Raw genomic sequence first — 19,522 nt, forward strand, 5'->3', positions numbered from 1 at the left:
GAGAGAGAGAAAGAGAGAGAGAGGGGTTGGGTAGCGTGGAAGGATAACAGGCTTGTTGTCTGTCATCAATAAATCATTGAAATGGGGAAACAGTGCAAGGGTCCCTGGGGAACCATTGTTTTCTGTAATGCACATGTAATGTATTGTAGCACATAATGTCCCAGTCTGACAGAAGGAATTACCAAAGGTCTCAGGATTACCTTATGTATTCAACTCAAATCCATTCAAAAGTGTTTTCTAACATGCCTATATTGCCATGTGGAAATGTAGTCCAAAATATGAACGTTTCTGGTCATTTGTTCCACTAATGAACAGTATATGCATGGTTGTGGCTTTTATCGAAACAATAACCCATCCTCAAACATAATTCACGATTTCCTGTATCTTGGACAGTTCAATCGATATTTGTAAACAATTCTTTGCACACAAAAAAACACAAACCATAGAACCAAGACAGTAATTCTTCATTAGTCGCAGAGAGACGCAAGTCGGAGCCGCTCCATTGACAATGACTGGCTTTATGGACTCAGACGACGTAGGCTACAGTAGCTGCCAGTTCTGAGAACTGTCGTAGGAACCACAGTCATTCTCTACAGGGAGGTGTAGTGGTGACGTCATTGCTGTTTCCGGCCGGTCCACCTCGCAAAATTGCAACGTATTTCCCCCATTGCCCATTTCTAAATCATCTCGTTTAAAACAAATAAAACATGAACATTTGCATGGTGTACCTTTCTGTGCGTATTCATCCACAATCTATAGTTCAACATGAAAATATTCGCAATTAATTGTAATTTTTTTTTATAAATGCTTAAACAATAATGTTAGTGATATAAGGGAACTCATTTTGTTTTCCAATGTTCATGAGGCAGAATTGTTACAATAGCCGATAATCCATTTCCCCAATGATAAATCCCTAAACGGGTGGACCTCGCGGGCCGTACCAAAGTGACGTCAGACTACACCTCCCTATACACCAGCTCCAGACTGACTCCAGATCAGTTGTCCTTATTCTCTTTTTGCTCTTTTTGCTTTATCCCTTTCACTACCACACTACCAAATGGTTAACCCTTTCACTGCAACAACACATAAGGTTAACCCTTTCACTGCCACACGACAGCAGGTTAACCCGTCTGTAGTGTGATAGTAAAGGGTTAATCTTCTGTAGTGTGGCAGTGAAAGGGTTATTCTCTTTTTGCTTTGGGATAGAGTTCTTCACATCTACGTAGACTGGACTATATATCGTAAAAGATCAAAGGAATATCTTGTGTGCAATCTGTATTCGAGTGACCTCAGGGTCCAGGCCAAGACTTGGGGGGAAATTATGTAATCGGTCCCTTCTGTGTGTGTGTGTGTGTGTGTGTGTGTGTGCGTGTGTGTGTGTGTGTGTGTGTGTGTGTGTGTGTGTGTGTGTGTGTGTGTGTGTGTGTGTGTGTGCGCGTGTGTGTGTGTGTGTGTGTGTGCGCGTGCGTGTGCCTGTGCGTGTGTGTGTGTGTCTTTCCCGGACGTGTTTGTGTGTGTGTGTGTGTGTGTGTGTGTGTGTGTGTGTGCGTATGTGTGTCTTTCCCAGACATGTGTGTGTGAGTGTGTGCATGCGTGCGTGCGTGCGTGCGTGCGTGCGTGCGTGCGTGCGTGCGTGCGTGCGTGCGTGTGTGTGTGTGTGTGTGTGTCTTTCCCGGTCTCAACAAGTCTGCTGTGCACATTCATGACCCCAGGAGGAAGACACCTATTGATGTTGGTGACCCCATGACCTTTCCTCTAGCGCCACCATCGGGCCAAAACTCAGAACAAGATATCTCGAAAAGTAATGGCCGGATTGCCATAACATTCGCTGTACACATACATGACCCTAAGAGTAGGACCTGTTGACCTGGTGACCCCTGTGACCTTTACTGTAGCGACACCGTTATGGATCCTGCGTCTGTTGAGACGGGCAATATCAGCAACTCTTGTTTCTGTCATCTACCCAGTAATGTGTTACATGTGAAAATAACAGCAAAGTGGGGAGATGGTTGGACCCTGGACTCTGCACTCTCCTGAATGCGTTCTTCTAGTTACTTTTACATCTGTTTCTCATCAGTGACTCTTCGTGTGGATATTTTTTTTTATCCACTTTTTCTCCTCATTTTCTATTTTTCTCCCATCCCAATTTCGTATTGCCAATTCCCCTGTCTTGAAAGTTGCTAGACTATGCCCCCCACAGGTCGGTTGTAGTGGGGATAGAAGCCTTGCATCATGTGTCCCCTCCGGTACACGAGGAGGCAGCCTGTCGCATCTTTTCACCAGACAGCGCGGACTCTCAGTGGCGAGGAGTAACGCGTGGGAGGCTCACATTGCCCCCGATACTTCCTGTCTCTGCTGTGCAGGCGTCTCCCAACCGACCTGTAGGAGTCGCTGTCCACAACGTCCAATCCAACGTCAATGAGCCAGTACGACGGCCGGCCCAAGTCGAAGGCAATGCTGAGACTGGGATTCGATACCGGAGTCTCTTGCATTGGTGACGAGCGCATTCTCCGCTACGCCACCCAGCCCTCGGTGTGGATTGTTGAGTTCATGCTGTGAACTAATTTCTGTAAAATTTTATTTATTTTTTTTTGTATTATTTTTCTTTAATTTATCATATTACAGTATGTGTTTCTTTCTTGAGTAGTTTTGCTCTACCATCCTAAAGTAATCTGTTCCAACGCTTTAATGATTGAGATTCAAAGTCTTCATATTGACATTACTTGAAATTATCCTAAATGTTTTCATAGATTATTGTACACTTACAGAGGTATATCTTATTTTTCTATAGAAAACTGAACGTTTTTTTTTTTTTTCGTTGAAGCCACCCCTGGAGGGCGTGTTACTTTTCTAGATTGATATATGAAGTAAGTGTGCGAAGCCACGTGTTTTATATTAAATAAAGACTGTCAACCTTTGAAAACCACAAACGTCCTAAATACGGGGCTTTAAATGTTTCTGAGTTGAATTTCATTGACAAAATGAAACAGATCTAGTCTTCAAGAAGCTGAACTGGCTTCATTTCAGGTGCGAGCCGATCTCCGCTATTAAAGGCTTTCAAATCCTTAAACTAATGGTGTCCTTCTTGCCTCGGCGTCAGTGTGAAGCAGAAGTTGAAATAGTTAGAAATGCATGTATGTACACAAAAAGAGCAATGTTGTCCGAATCAACAAACTAAAATATATTATAAAAAATATTATTTTCCCATAACTATTTTTCTGTGACAAAGAGTTTTTGAATAAGAAATAAGGACCAAAGTAATTAACAAGTTTCACCCTTAAAGGAACACGCCAACTTTTTGGGAAATTTGCTTATTTGCCATCTACCCTGGAGTTAGACAAGCAGGTACATAATCGTTTCTTCTCTGTGCATGCATTAGGCTTAGGGAACAGCCGCACTGTTAGCCTAGCTTAGCGTCATTCACTGGAAGTAGGTGTGCCAGTGTAGCCTAGTTCCCAACAGTCATGAAATACACTCCAAATACAACTCCAAAACCTTCCTGTAAACATGTTGTGACCTGTGTATTTACTAGTGATGTGACGATTCATCGATTCGCATCGGTGCACCGGCATAAACGTTCACGATGCGAGTGCACCGGTGGAATAAGTCCGCATCGGCCACAATTCAGGCTGAACTCGCGATGCATCTTGTTGTAGCGACGCCCCCTTTTTAACTTTGGAGCCATCTGATTGGTCGATAGGTTTAAGGGGGCGGGACTTATGGGTATGTCATACCTTATAAGGGCATATAGCCAAGTTTGATGGATTGTAACCACGCCCCCTTTTTTAGATGATTTATGACCCCTTAGGGCTTCTCTGATTGGTCGAGAGGTTCAAGGAGGCGGGACATCCGGTTTAGGAGGCGGGACATCCGGTTTCGGAAGGGGAGGGGTTGTAAGGGCGGGGACTTCCGTTTTTAGATTTTTTTTCAAAATAAAAGTTTTTTTAATTTTAATTTTTTTTCAAAATAAAAGTTTTTCAAAATAAGTTTTTTATTGTCAGAAATAAAATATTAATTTTTTTATTTTCAATTTTCAGAATGTGTGTATTCCATGGTCTTAAGAAAAATACAATATCTGCACAATATGTATTTGTGTATTCCAAGGTTTTCAGAATAAACATTTTAAATGTGTGTATCTTTAGAATATGTGTATATCTTCAGAATAAATGTGTGTGTGTATGTGTGTGGTTTAAGTTACAGAATTAAGAATAAAATACATTTTGTGTATTCCAAATGCCAAATGTAAAATACAATGTATTATTCTTCAGAAATGTTCAATAGCCGTTCTGTCAGTATGCTGTTTGTGAGTGTGTGTAGATTTGTTTGAGTAGAAAGAAAATGTGTGGGTGTGTAGAAAGAATTCTCCCCATGCTGTGTGTGTCTCCACTCAGTAGACTGAATAACTCTCTGTCAAACTGCAGCTTCTCTGAAGTGACAGCCCCCTTAGCTGTCATAGAAGTAGAGAGAATGACGATAGCGAATAGGGAAGCCTAAAACTAGTGTATTCAGCTTCTGTCAAGTCTAATAGATTTATGACCCTCCGACTTCCCCCTTTCTGCAGAAAAAAAACTCACAGTCCCCCAAGGTGTGGCTATGCGTGTATGTGCATGTTTGTGTCTATTCTTGGATAAAGCCAAATTACAAATGTGCCTATATTTTAGTTTCTTAGAGAATGCCCAATGCATGTTAGGGGAATATTTTTTAAGAAAATACAATGCCACAATCTTTAGACATTTGTGTTCAGAAAATTACAAATGTAATGTGTCTATATTTTTTAGTTTCATATGGAAGAGTGTGTTTAAGCAAAAGTCTAAATAAAAGAAAATACAAATGTAAGTGAATAATAGGCTGATGTTGTTTGAAAAAAGAGTGATCACTTGTAAATAGGGGTTCTAACTAACCACAATAAGTATGTATGTATGTATGTATGTATGTATGTATGTATGTATGTATGTATGTATGTATGTATGTATGTATGTATGTATGTATGTATGTATGTATGTATGTATGTATGTATGTATGTATGTATGTATGTATGTATGTATGTATGTATGTATGTATGTATGTATGTATGTATGTATGTATGTATGTATGTATGTATGTATGTGTGTATGTATGTATGTATGTATGTATATATGTATGTATGTATGTGTGTCTATATTTTAGTTTCTTGGATAAAGACATCATCTTTAGACATTTGTGTTTAAGCTAAAGACAATTACAAATGTATCCCCTTAATGATCTTTGGGTGTCAAAGTGAACCATTTCATTAGCCTGCAGGGGTCTAGGGTTTGAATGTATTGTTAATACGGTCCTGTGAAGTGTTTTTATTTAAAATAGATTCTTTTAAAAAAGGTTGCATTACAGTGTTTTGTATTATTCACATTAATTATTACACTTAAAGATATGATTAATTATAAAAGTTATATGTGTTAGCTTAAAGAGCTGTGCTGAAATGTCTGTGTGGATGTGTGTGTGTGAGGGGTGTGAATAGGCTCCTCTTAGGTGTTAAAACACCCCCATGATGGTGTGAAGTTTAGGGGACAGGCAAACTCAGATGTTAAAGGCAACATTCAAATGGTTTATATCTTTGTAACATGAAAGTTAGTGTAGAACATTATACTCATAGCATATTTTTTGTTCACACAATGGATGGGTTCACATACATTTATTGTGAAGACAATGTATTTAAAAAAATGTCCCCATAAACATACATTTGTCCTAATAAACTAACCTACACTATAACATGCAGCACTTTGATGAATACGGTTACACAGCTGACAGAGGTGTATTATAATTATAATTTGGATAAAAGCGTCAGCTAAATGACTAAATCTAAATGGTGTAATACCAACTATTTGACCGTATGGGACACATTGGTGATTCTTATTTTCTTATTTCGTAAAACTAATATAATTTTGACTGGAAAATTAGTCTTTGACAAGGTTGAGAGAATACATGCCAGAGAAAGACTTTTGTCTTGTTTACATCAGAGTCCCCCATTTTCAATTCATCAGGGCCTACATGACATACAGATAGACATTAATGCTACATCCAGACATTTTAGGACATAGCAGATTACAAATACACCAGTGTTTGTGATAACTTGTAAGGGTGTGTCTGTCCAAGCTGTTTTAACTGTTTCATATGTCTTAAATTAAGACTTAATTCTGGATATAGATCACTTCAAAGCCTGAATGTCCATATACTGTTTGGGCCTACATTTTTAGGTCAACTTCCCCTTTTTAGCACGGTTCAAACCGTACCAACACATCTAACCTTCCATTTATGGCACAGCACCACTGAAAATTAGGACAGAGTTTGGGTAAAAGGCGTTCTATGCTAGCTAGACCTTCTGTGATAGCTATGTCTGTAATGGACTTTCAAAAACGTTGAAACTGTAGACCATTCACCACCCTATCTGATTTTAAAGTTCCAAATTAAGGGGATTTAAAGAATGAGAAGGGCTAATATCCCTGCATCAATGCATAACGTGGTGTTATATTTTATATTTTGTTACGAACGGGTAAGTGACTTCCAAGTTGTCGAGAAGAAGAACGAGACGGAGAATGTTTACTCTTCCAAAACAGCAGTACTGTTTATTATCAGGGAAAAGCGTATAATATAATTACAGGGAGAAAGACAATATGTCTGTGATTTTCCAGCTGTAGGTTTGTCCGTAGGTTTAGTTGAAGCTCTAGCAAAGGACAAAGGATAGAGCAAACGTTAAATAGGAACATACTGAACATTCCACGCTGTCAATAAGTGACAGCAGTCTGTCAACCAATGACAGCACCCAGGTGTGACAGACAATTAGTGATGACAGCAATCAGTGGTGACATACAAGGTGAACCCATAACAACAGGAGTGACCCAGGTAGACAGTGGGATACTATCCTAAGGAGGATAGTATCCCGAACGTTACAGTATCCCCCCCCGACGAACGGCACCTGACGTTCACCTAGGGGCCTCGGGATGCAGCCGCCGGAAATCATCGATCAGGCTGGGATCTAATATGTCCCTTTGAGGCACCCAAGAACGGCTTAGTTACTATTTTAGATCATATGAATGGTCATTTTAACAGAGCACACCTGTTATGTTTATACACTGTAATAGTGGATGTTACGGCTTTTAAACTGAAAAATCATAAGTGTTTAGAAACTTTAGATATTGACCATATTATCGATGTTATCCACGCTTATATTATTGATAAAAAAGGTTACAGCATGATCTGCAATATTCTTTAATACATTTTTTATAATATATCCAACTGCGTTTCTTTCTACCTCAAGATGTAATAATTGTTTTGAATGATTCTAAGTTCCTCCTAGTAATAATACAAATATTATCCAGTTCTGCAACTATATTCAGGTCTGTGAATGTGTTCCCTTTAAAACTTCGAAATGTCAACACTGTCATACATATCCTTGCAGAGGTATGTAGAAATCTATCGATAGGACGAAAATGCACCCCAGATCCTTCTTAGATGTTGGTGACAGTAGTGTTGCACTAAAACAACCAAACACACGCAGTTACAATAAAGCATACCATCACCGTTATGTATAGAAAAAGGTGTACTTCCCATAGCAGGAGTCGAAACCGCGCCTCCCTGTTGAAACCAGGGCATACTTACCGCTAGACCACATGGGACTGCATGTGGTATACTGTACAAAGCCTGTTTACACTCAGACGGGGCTCCGGGGTCGGATATTTATCTTTCTGTACACGTTTTTTAAGTGAAATATATTAGTAGAACTCTTTTTACATCATTCTACATAAGACTTGTAGATACATAAGAACATCTTATAGAACATAAGACATGTTTTGATATTATAAATTAAATGCCTCATTGTTTTAAGGTGTTTCATACAAAATATAATCGATCCACTATACCCCTGGATTCACTATACAGTGAATCAGTCCAGATATTATACATAATTTTTACACAAACAGCATATTTATTGTGTGAATGAAGCAAATCTTTCATGTAGAAATAAGACATGTCGACAATAGACCTATCAGCCAGGCCATCACTGAAACAATATGAATTGTTTTTTGCTACACAATACATTTCACAGAGTAAATTTGACTCAAACAGAGTACATTTGGATAATTGAATGTGAATAATACATTCCTATCTCTGACTTCACAAGTCTGTCCAGGGTTACTGATAAATGACCCCGTCCTGGATACATTCCTATCTGTGAACACTATAATCACGGTAAAACCTAACATTGCATTATTTTCATGGTTATAATGTATAAAATACATCTTTGTTTTAAGATGTTTCATGTTAAATAGTTCTTAAAAATGAATTTCCTTCAATCATCGGGACAAGGAGCAAACAACCTCTGCCGGTAATACAGTGCATTTAGCTTTTTTTCTGCAAAATTATTATGAATTATAATATTGTATCAACAACTCTAATAACGGTTTTATGTTACTTTCATACATGTTAGGTGAGTAAGTTACATTTTTGTTTGCCTTAGAATTATCATCTTTGAGCTGTTTGAATATCTCCTATCGTGTGTAGGATTTAATCCATATAGAAATATTGAGAGCATAAAACTCAGGGGGGGCTAAAAAAAACTAGATGCTGTTCTGCAAAGTCCTTCATAAATGTGCTATTTGTATACCTTAGAACAGGTTAAAGAAAATACATTTGGGGCTTGAGCGTACTAAACTTCTAAAAAATACATCTGTATTGAAACACTTTTTTTTTTTTTTACCTCATCAGTGTGTAAACAGGTAAAAAAAACTAGGTTGATATGTCTGTTTTTAAGTGTATCATTGACAGTCAAACAATCAGAATTCACTAGGATTATGTGATATCATGTTTTTACATTTAGCAAAAATATAAATACACACTGTCTATAGTAGATACAAAAAAGATTTAGTAATACACTGTTTAGAACAATGCTGTTTGCAAATAGTCTGTTTTACTTATGTAGCACATTAGAGTTACATTCTTGCATGACAATTGGTATACTTTTTTACCAGGTAGTCATTTGAGATCATGGACCCTTTTTTTCCCGAGCTAGATCTGGTACAAATGACTGATAAAACATAAACAAACACCTAATAATACACAATAAGCAGATTGATAAATGAAGACAGGAAAATGAGTCTAATCACTGTAATTACAACATCAAACTGCTTGTCTTACAAAAGTAGGGATGTGTCATGGGGGTGATATATGTCAACCCTTGACTAAAATAGCATTATCCTTCTGACTATTGATTCAATCTAGTAAAAATCGACCTGTTTCATGATTTTAGATGTCTATTTTAAGTGTATCATTGACATTAAACAAAAAATTCAGAATTCAATAGGATTATGTGTTATCACGTAACGAGCAATAACACTATACAACAAACATCAAACTGCTTGTCTTACAAAAAGTAGGGATGTGTCATGGGGGTGATATATGTCAACCCTTGACTAAAATAGCATTATCCTTCTGACTATTGATTAAATCTAGTAAAAATCGGTCAGTTTCATGGTTTTAGATGTTTATAATTTATGTGTATCATTGACCCTCAGCCAATAAACAAAAAATTCAGAATTCAATAGGATTATGTGTTATCATATGCAAATATTATGGCTGAATTACTCGTGTGTACCACAATATAGTTCCAATTCCTTCACGAAAGTTGTTTACCATGTAGTCATTTGAGATCATCGACCCCTCTTTTAGCTAGACCTGGTCCCAATTGACTGCAACAACAAAGACCTTAAAATACATATTTTCTGAACATTACATTTGAGGTACCGCAAACTATATTGAATGGGTTTTTCAGGGTGAAAAAAAAGAGGATTGAAGGTATTGATCTGCAGGAGGTTGGTATGGGAGAGATGGTCAGGTCATAAATATAAAATATAACACCACGTTATGCATTGATGCAGGGATATTAGCCCTTCTCATTCTTTAAATCCCCTTAATTTGGAACTTTAAAATCAGATAGGGTGGTGAATGGTCTACAGTTTCAACGTTTTTGAAAGTCCATTACAGACATTGATTGATTGATTGATTGAAAACTTTATTAACAGATTGCAGAATGGGTACAATACAGTACAGCTCAATACACACAATTGTTAAGGGGATGCAGACCAGAGAAAGACTTTCGTCTTGTTTACATCAGGGTCCCCCATTTTCAATTCATCAGGACATATATGACATACATGACATACAGATAGTCAGTACTGCTACATCTATACATTTATGACATACCAGATTTGCAAATACAGTACTGTTTGTGATACAGAAGGAGTCAGGAAAAGGGAGTATATACATTTGACGTAGCAACTGTACATTGGAGGAGGTTGGGTGGGGGGGGTTGGGTACACTGGGATATTGACAACCATACTGGGTAATCTACATTGGAGGTGGTTGGGGGGGGGGGGGGCACACTGTATAAACAAGCAAAAGTGTACATTGAGGGGGGGGGGAGACACTGTACAAACAAACAAAATTGTACATTGGACTATTGACAAAACCATACTAGGTAAATGACTGTACATTGGCAAAACTGTACATTGAGGGGGGGGGGGAGACACTGTACAAACAAACAAAATTGTACATTGGACTCTTGACAAAACCATACTAGGTAAATGACTGTACATTGGAGGGGGTTGGGTTAGGATATTTACAGGGGCCAGTGTTGAATTGCAGTCTCCCGTAGGTGTCCCTTGAGAGAGGTTTTGAAAGTGGGTAGTGATCCACATTCCTTTACAGCTTTGGGTAGGGCGTTCCACATTGATGTGGCATAATTGCGAAACGTGTTTAATCCCTTATTTGAGCCGAATCTGGGTTTAACATGATTTGTGGAGCTCCCTCTGGTGTTGTGATCGTGGTATTCACTGACCTTTGGGAAGTATTTTGCCATGTACATGGGTACCTTGGTCGTGTAGTGTATCTTGTAGACCAGGCCCATTGCAAGTTGCTGTACTCTGTCGTCTACTCTAAGCCATCCTAGGTTGTCAAAGTGGGCAGGGGTGAGGTGGGTTCTAGGAGTAAGGTCAAGCAGTAGTCTGACCAGTTTGTTTTGAGATGTTTGTAATTTTGTTTTTAGCGCCTTTGAGGTGCTTTGGTACCATGAGGTGCAAGCATAGTCGTAGTACCCCTGAATGAGTGCTCCTGCCAGAGTCTTCAGGGTATTCTTGTTTACCAGAGAGGAGATCCGGTACAAGAATCGAGTTCGTTGGTTGACTTTTTTTATTACATTGGATGCCATTTTGTCACAGGAGAGATTAGCCTCTAGGATGGAACCCAGGTAGGTAATTTCATCTTTCCTTGTGACAATATTGTCACCCACTGTAACTGAGAAGCCGTCGGTCTTGCTGAGTTTGTTATTTGAACCGAAGAGAATGGACTCTGTTTTGCCCATGTGTAATGATAGTTTGTTATCAGCGAGCCATATGCAGATTCTGCCTAGTTCCGAGCTGAGGGTTTTTTCAACCTGTAACTTGTTCTTGTCAGAGACCAGCAGGGCTGAGTCATCCGCAAACAGGAACAAGTTGCAGTCACAAGCTGACGACATGTCATTTGCATAAATTAGGAACAGTAGCGGTCCTAGTATGCTTCCTTGTGGAACACCACAGCTCACTGTGAGGGGGGGGATAGGGTACCGTTTACCTCCACCATCTGTTCCCTCCCCTCAAGGTAGGATTGCATCCAGCTCACTGATAGACTATCAAAACCAATTGCTTTTAGCTTGTCAATCAGAATGGAGTGATTGACCGTGTCAAAGGCCTTTTGTAGGTCCAGCATGACCATGCCGCAGTATTTGCCTGCGTCCACCTCTTGTTTGATGTGGTCATTCAAATAGAGAAGGCATGTGTCAGTGGAGTGGGATGTTCTGAAGCCAGATTGGAATTCGTAGATTAGATTTTTTTCCGCTAGGTACTCTTCGACCTGTTCGTAGACTATTTTTTCCATTACTTTCGAGATGGAGGTGAGAATAGAAACAGGGCGGTAGTTGCCTGGGTCTAATTTGCTGCCCTTTTTGTGCAGAGGGGTCACCCTCGCAATTTTGAAGTCCTTGGGGACGTGTCCCTGTTTTATGGAGAGGTTTATTATGTGTGTGATGATTGGGGTGATGGCGGCTGCTGAGTCTCTGAGGAATTTGGAGGGGATGTTGTCATGGCCAGTGGCCTTGTTAGGTTGGAGGGCGCTCAGTTTATTGAGTACCTTATCTGTTGTTACCATTTCCAGCTTGAAGTCGTCCTTGCGGACCCCTAGGTTTTTGTAGTAAGCTACTATGTGTTCTACCCCATAAAGCCCTGAGTGGGAGGGTAGTTTGTTTACCAGTGTTGTGGCTATGTTTGTGAAGAAAATGTTTAAGTAATTGGCTACATCCAGCTTGTCTGTGATGAGCGTGTTGTCCGTTTTTATGTTTATGTTTGAGAATCTGGTTTTAAGTTTTTTACTGCATCCTAGTTGATTATTGAGTAATTTCCAAAGTTCACGTGGTTTGTTTTTGTTTTCCTCAGTTTTGTCATTGATGAAATTCTTTTTTGCAGTTTTGATCATGGAGTTTACGTCGTTTCTTAGTCTGTTTCTTTCTAGTTTGAGTTCAGTCACGTGGGCTTGGAGTTCACTGCTCGTGCTTTTAGTAAGCTTTGACTGACTTTTACGAAACTCAGAGCATTTTTTGTCTCTGGTTTTCATAGCGGCCAGTATTTCGGAGTGCATCCACGGCTCAGCGCGATTTTTTACCCTGGTGGTTCTTAGGGGGGCCATGTCGTTTATTATTGTTGAGAATTTGGTTTTGAAACCAAGCCATGTTTCTTCAACCAGTGTACCATTGAGTTCATCTGACCAGTCCAGACTCTCCAGTTCAAGGTTGAAGGCCTCGCTAGAGTAGGTTTTGAGGTCTCTAGATGTGACTGTTTTGTGGCAGCCAGCCTTTTGTTTTAGTTTTTTGCGGGTACAGAATATCACAGAATATCATATAATGATCACTTAACCCGCATGCTATAACCCCTTTATTGGAGATCTTGGACTTGTCGGAGGTCAGAATGAGGTCAATGGTAGTCTGAGTTGATTCACATACACATGTGGGTTGGTTGATTAGCTGGCTGAGGCCGTGCAGATCACAAAACCTATTGAATGACTTGAAGACGGGTGCATCTTTTCGTTGCATATCCGTGTTCCAGTCTCCAATAAGAATTTTGTCTACATCCTCAACTCCAGCTAAACACCCATCCAGTGTATCATAAAAGCCACTATGATCTGGCGGCCTGTAGACTGTGCCAACCAGTAGGGATTTCGCCCTTTCGAATAGGATTTCCACCCATACAGTTTCAATTGATTTATGATTCAGGTCATTTCTGTTGATGAATTTGGTGTCCTTGTGTATGTACACACAGACACCACCTCCATGTTTGTTCCTATCATTCCTGATTATTGAGTAATCTCTATCTCTGGATCTTTTACAGAATCGTCAAGCTTAGTTTCTGAGAAGCACAGTATGTTTGCCTTACCATTTATGAATAATTGTTTGATTTCATCCAATTTGTTTTTTAAGCTGTTAATGTTAATGTGAAAAATGTTCAGTCCATTGGCGTTGGTTATTTCATTGATGTTGGCAGGTTCGAAGTATTGTTCGTTTGTGATCTGTTCCTCTGTGTGGGGCTGGGGGGCTTTGTTGTTGTGGGTGGGAAGGGGGGAGGGGGGGGTCGGGTCCTGCGCCGTGCTGGAACAACAAAGAAGGGGGGAGGGGGGGGTCGGGTCCCGCGCCGTGCTGGAACAACAAAGGACTCGTTCCTGGATGTTTTCGTTGTTAGCTCTGCTAGCTAGCCGGCTATCGGGCGTCGAGATGTTTAAATCCCGCGTTGAGTTGGTCGTCATGGTTTCGACCCTCGGTTCACCTCCTCTCGTCTCTGCCTCACGTGTGCTTGTCTGCTGCGGCGTCATTGGGGGAGATTCGCCGCCCGCGCTGTGGATGTAGCCACAGGTTGCGTTGTCGATGCTGTTGGTCGCGATGGGAACCTCCATCGCTTCTTGCGTTGCCAGACCAAGTCTTCTAGCCTGAGTTCTGGTCACAACCGGGCCTGGGTTTAAATGAATGTCTCCCGAAAGTAGCAGAACCAGGATGATCATGGTCCTACGGTCCAATCTGCCAGTCGGGGGTACGTTTTTCCGTACCGGGCTCGCTGTTAGTAGCGTGTGTATAGCCGCTGTTCCGACGTCTATGTGTTTCTTTTCCGAGCCATTGAGAAGGTAGAAGTCACTGTGGGTCTCGTTAAATCCGTTTTCACTTCTCTCCACTTCTGTTTGATGTTGCTTCATAGCTATCACAGAAGGTCTAGCTAGCATAGAACGCCTTTTACCCAAACTCTGTCCTAATTTTCAGTGGTGCTGTGCCATAAATGGAGGGTTAGATGTGTTGGTACGGTTTGAACCGTGCTAAAAAGGGGAAGTTGACCTAAAAATGTAGGCCTAAACAGTATATGGACATTCAGGCTTTGAAGTGATCTATATCCAGAAATAAGTCTTAATTTAAGACATATGAAACAGTTAAAACAGCTTGGACAGACACACCCTTACAAGTTATCACAAACACTGGTGTATTTGTAATCTGCTATGTCCTAAAATGTCTGGATGTAGCATTAATGTCTATCTGTATGTCATGTAGGCCCTGATGAATTGAAAATGGGGGACTCTGATGTAAACAAGACAAAAGTCTTTCTCTGGCATGTATTCTCTCAACCTTGTCAAAGACTCATTTTCCAGTCAACATTGTATTAGTTTTACGAAATAAGAAAATAAGAATCACCAATGTGTCCCATACGGTCAAATAGTTGGTATTACACCATTTAGATTTAGTCATTTAGCTGACGCTTTTATCCAAATTATAATTATAATACACCTGTCAGCTGTGTAACCGTATTCATCAAAGTGCTGCATGTTATAGTGTAGGTTAGTTTATTAGGACAAATGTATGTTTATGGGGATTTTTTTTTTAAATACATTGTCTTCACAATAAATGTATGTGAACCCATCCATTGTGTGAACAAAAAATATGCTATGAGTATAATGTTCTACACTAACTTTCATGTTACAAAGATATAAACCATTTGAATGTTGCCTGTAACATCTGAGTTTGCCTGTCCCCTAAACTTGTGACACAATGTGCCTTTGAATACTCTCTCTGTAGTGTCTTTGCATCGGTCAAAACCGATTCATTCATATAATTTCCTCTCATCCACTTCTGTCAGCAGTGCACTGCACACAGCAGATACTATCTTTGCTTCGCTACAGAAGGCGAGAGCTGCGTCACAGTTATCAACAAACAGTGGAAGTCAAGGAGACATGAATAGAATTGATCATCTGGCTAACGCTAGTAGCCTCTGGCTAACGTTAGCCACTTAGCCGTTCAGCTAACGCTAAACTACAGTATCTAACTAATGTGACTCTGCAACACCAGTTCCATTAGTGAGGAAATGGGGGGGGGGGGTATATTGAAGACGCTTGACAACAGGTTAAAAGATAACTTCACATTTATTGGCAATTCGTTTCTCTTTATATCACTTCCTCCAGGTTCCAACTGTGTTGACAAAATGCAATCCTGGTGTGGTCAGCTACGGAGCCTCTCTCTCTCTCTCTCTCTCTCCCTCTCTCTCCCTCTCTCTCCCTCCCTCTCTCTCCCTCTCTCTCTCTCCTCTCTCTCTCTCTCTCTCTCTCTCTCTCTCTCCTCTCCCTCTCTCTCTCCCTCTCTCTCTCCCTCTCTCTCTCTCTCTCTCTCTCTCTCTCTCTCTCTCTCTCTCTCTCTCTCTCTCTCTCTCTCTCTCTCTCTCTCTCTCTCTCCTCTCTCCCTCTCTCTCCCTCTCTCTCCCTCCCTCTCTCTCCCTCTCCCTCCCTCTCTCTCCCTCCCTCCCTCTCTCTCCCTCCCTCTCTCTCCCTCCCTCTCTCTCCCTCTCTCTCCCTCTCTCTCCCTCTCCCTCTCTCTCCCTCTCTCTCCCTCTCCCTCTCTCTCCCTCCCTCTCTCTCCCTCTCTCTCCCTCTCTCTCCCTCTCTCTCTCCCTCCCTCTCCCTCTCCCTCTCCCTCTCCCTCTCCCTCTCTCTCTCTCTCTCTCTCTCTCTCCCTTCCCCTCTCTCTCTCTCTCTGTTCAATGATTTAAAGTGGCCAAACGTTACAATATAAATACTAATTGGATAGTTGATGATAACCATTTAATTTCATTATCTGAAATATTATAAAATCATTAAGTCTGCTATAAGCCATTATCCATTTGTGTGTGATTATTATTGTCACAGTAGTGTGTATATACATTGTGTGTGTGTTTTTAGCTCAAGTGGATAGAAAACAGTACTATGCAAAAGTCTTCTTAGGCACCCAAGAGTTTTTATATAAATTGTCTTACAGTAGATTATTTTATTTTTAAGAATAATATAAGCTGCATATAAGGAATACAACCAAATCCTCTGTCATACCATAAAATTGTATCATTATTTTGCATCGTGTTGAATCGCATTGTATCGCCCCGAATCGCATTATGTTGAATCAAATCGTATCGAATCGTATCTCAACAGGGGGTGAATCGTATCACATCGCATCGCCCGGTGCTTCAAATGTATCGTTAATGTATCGTATCGTTGGCACCGTATCGAGATGCCCATCGCATTGGCCTCAGTGATGGAGATGCACATCACTAGTATTTACCACATGGATAATTCTTTTTTTTTACAGAAATCTCTGCACATTGCACCAGAAAACGGACGATTTAGACGTGACGACAGGAAGCCGTCATGAAATTGTTGTAGTCCTAAGAAAGAGGAGACCCAGGGCTTTCGATGGATGTCTAAATTTCATAAAACCACACTACCCGGTTCACAAAAGCCACATACAAACGTAGTCCAACCATTTTTCTTTGACTAAACCTTCTATACACTAATATTTATTAAAATGCCAGTACCCATGCTAATATTGTTACTGTTAGTACTTGTATTTGTTCATTATTTCAAAGAGGCGGCCGTATTTCTGTGTGTCTTATTTTACCCACAGTTCAGAGAATAATCGGACTATCTACTGTAAGTCCGTTTTAAATGAGCAACTAGCAACACTAAAAGGCGGACTTAAGTCTTAAGTCGTGGCAGCTCCCACCCTCTGGAACTCCCTCCCCGCAGAACTCCCCAACTCTGGACTCCTTCAAAAAAAGAAACTCCTTAAAACTCACCTCTTCAACATGGCCTTTGACCAAGAACATCCCACATTTAAAGTTGTGTGTCTGTCTACCATGTTTGTTATTGTTGTTATCGCCCTATGTAAAGCGACCTTGGGTTTTATGAAAGGCGCTATACAAGTTATTATAATTATTATTATTAAGTCTCTTTATGCAACTGAAGATACAAGGTTTCCACAGGACAATGGCGATTTGTAGAGTAGACCAAGGTGCATGGAAAAAGCATTAAAGCAATATTTCGTAGACAACCCTGCATCACTGGGCTACTGAATAAAACATTGGGGAATACAGAGAATATAATAACCTGAATTGAAAAGTGCCACCTCAGCATGAGCGGCCTCCAGCATGGCACGCTCATCAGATTACCCAGCATCCACTCCTCCCCTCCCGGCTGGTGTAGCGCCCGTCTAGCCCCACCTCAGTGTGGCAGAGAGACGGCGAGGAGGGCTGGAGCCGACCAGGAGAGACAGATCCTTTCACTGTTTACATTTTGGAGGAACCATCGAGATGCTAGAATATATTATTTGAAGCCTTTGACAATTCTTCTTCCTGCTAAGCTAGGCTAGCTGCTCCCTACTGCTTCCAGTCATCGTGCTAAGCTAGGCTAGCTGCTCCCTACTGCTTCCAGTCATCGTGCTAAGCTAGGCTAGCTGCTCCCTACTGCTTCCAGTCCTCGTGCTAAGCTAGGCTAGCTGCTCTTTACTGCTTCAAGTCCTCGTGCTAAGCTAGGCTAACTGCTCTCTATTGCTTCCAGTTGTCATGCTAAGCTAGGCTAGCTGCTCCCTACTGCTTCCAGTCTGTTATGATGTACGTACGTAGTATTTTGTAATGGAGGTGTAGTAATAAGACTCCGGATACAGGATCACTCTTTAGCCTTTAGCATATTTACTCAAGCACGAGCATGGTATATCATCATTCAGCATCGTGTACTCTTCTTCTGCTCCTCACCTGTATGCATAACATGGCATTGTATTAACTACGCCCCATAGTGGAGACTCTTGGGAGTACAGCTTCAACATTCATTATTAGAGAACACAACACAGACCTCGTGCTAAGCTAGGCTAGCTGCTCCCTACTGCTTCCAGTCCTTGTGCTAAGCTAGGCTAGCAGGCACCTGGACTTCTCTCTGCGGCTACTGGACTCACAAGAGATAAAACTGATACCAATATTATTGTGGTCTGACTCTGAGGTGGATTTCCTAAAATGTTGCACTGTTCCTTTAGTATTGCTGACGTCAGCGTCCTCCTTCAGGTCCTTGGTGTTGAAGATTGATTGATTAATTGAAAACTTTATTAACAGATTGCAGAATGGGTACAATACAGTACGGCTCAGGGCGGCTGGGTGGCACAGCGCAAGAGACACCGGGTTCGACTCCGGCTGTCTGCGTTGCCTCCGGCTTGGGCCAGCCGTCATACTAACTCAATTGGCAGAGTTAGCGGGTGGAAGTCGATGGGTGGAAAAATAGAAAAAGAGGAGAAAAGGTGGATACAAAAAAAATACAGTACGGCTCAATACACACAATTGTTAAGGGGATGCAGACCAGAGAAAGACTTTCGTCTTGTTTACATCAGGTTCCCCCATCTTCAATTCATCATAACATATATACATGACATACAGGTAGACAGTACTGTTACATTTAGACATTTATGACATACAGTACCAGAGTACAAAAATTGTCTAAAAAGAGAGTATATACATTTGAGGGGGAAGAAACTGTTGGGTAGGCGGTTGGGGAGGAACTGTACATTTGGACATTTACAGGGGCCAGTTTCAAATTGCATCGATCTTATGGCAGCTGAACCCAAAGGTCCCATCCTCGTTCCTCACTACTTCCAGCCTTGAGTACCTGCACAGGGTGATTTATTTTAAGAGGGGAGGTGGGACGTAAGGGTGTAATGATTCAGTCCAACAACGATTCCATCAGATTCTGATTATTTAAGCAACAATTTCAATGCATCGTAAAATCGTACGTAAAAAGAGAGATAGCATAAGGAAACCCTGAGGGACTGACAGACAGGTTGGGTAGCGTGGAAGGATAACAGCGTGGAAGGTTACCAGTGTGGAAGGATAACAGCCTGGAAGGATAACAGCATGGCAGGATAACAGGGTGGAAGGATAACAGAGTGGAAGGATAACAGGGTGGAAGGATAACAGGGTGGAAGGATAACAGCGTGGAAGGATAACAGTGTGGAAGGATAACAGCGTGGAAGGATAACAGGGTGGAAGGATAACAGTGTGGAAGGATAACAGAGTGGAAGGATAACAGCGTGGAAGGATAACAGGGTGGAAGGATAACAGGGTGGAAGGATAACAGCGTGGAAGGATAACAGGGTGGA

General features: G+C 41.0%; 1 protein-coding gene across 1 annotated transcript in view; it reads left to right on the forward strand.

Moving 5' to 3' along the window:
- Positions 1–19,522, forward strand: part of rnf180a (ring finger protein 180a) — a gene marked incomplete at both ends in the record, with an annotated part of 73,595 nt that overhangs the window by 42,723 nt on the left and 11,350 nt on the right. The gene's annotated exons all lie outside the window — the stretch shown is intronic.

Source organism: Notolepis coatsorum (genome assembly GCF_963971535.1).
Source record: "Notolepis coatsorum genome assembly, chromosome: 10".
NCBI lineage: Eukaryota > Metazoa > Chordata > Actinopteri > Aulopiformes > Paralepididae > Notolepis > Notolepis coatsorum.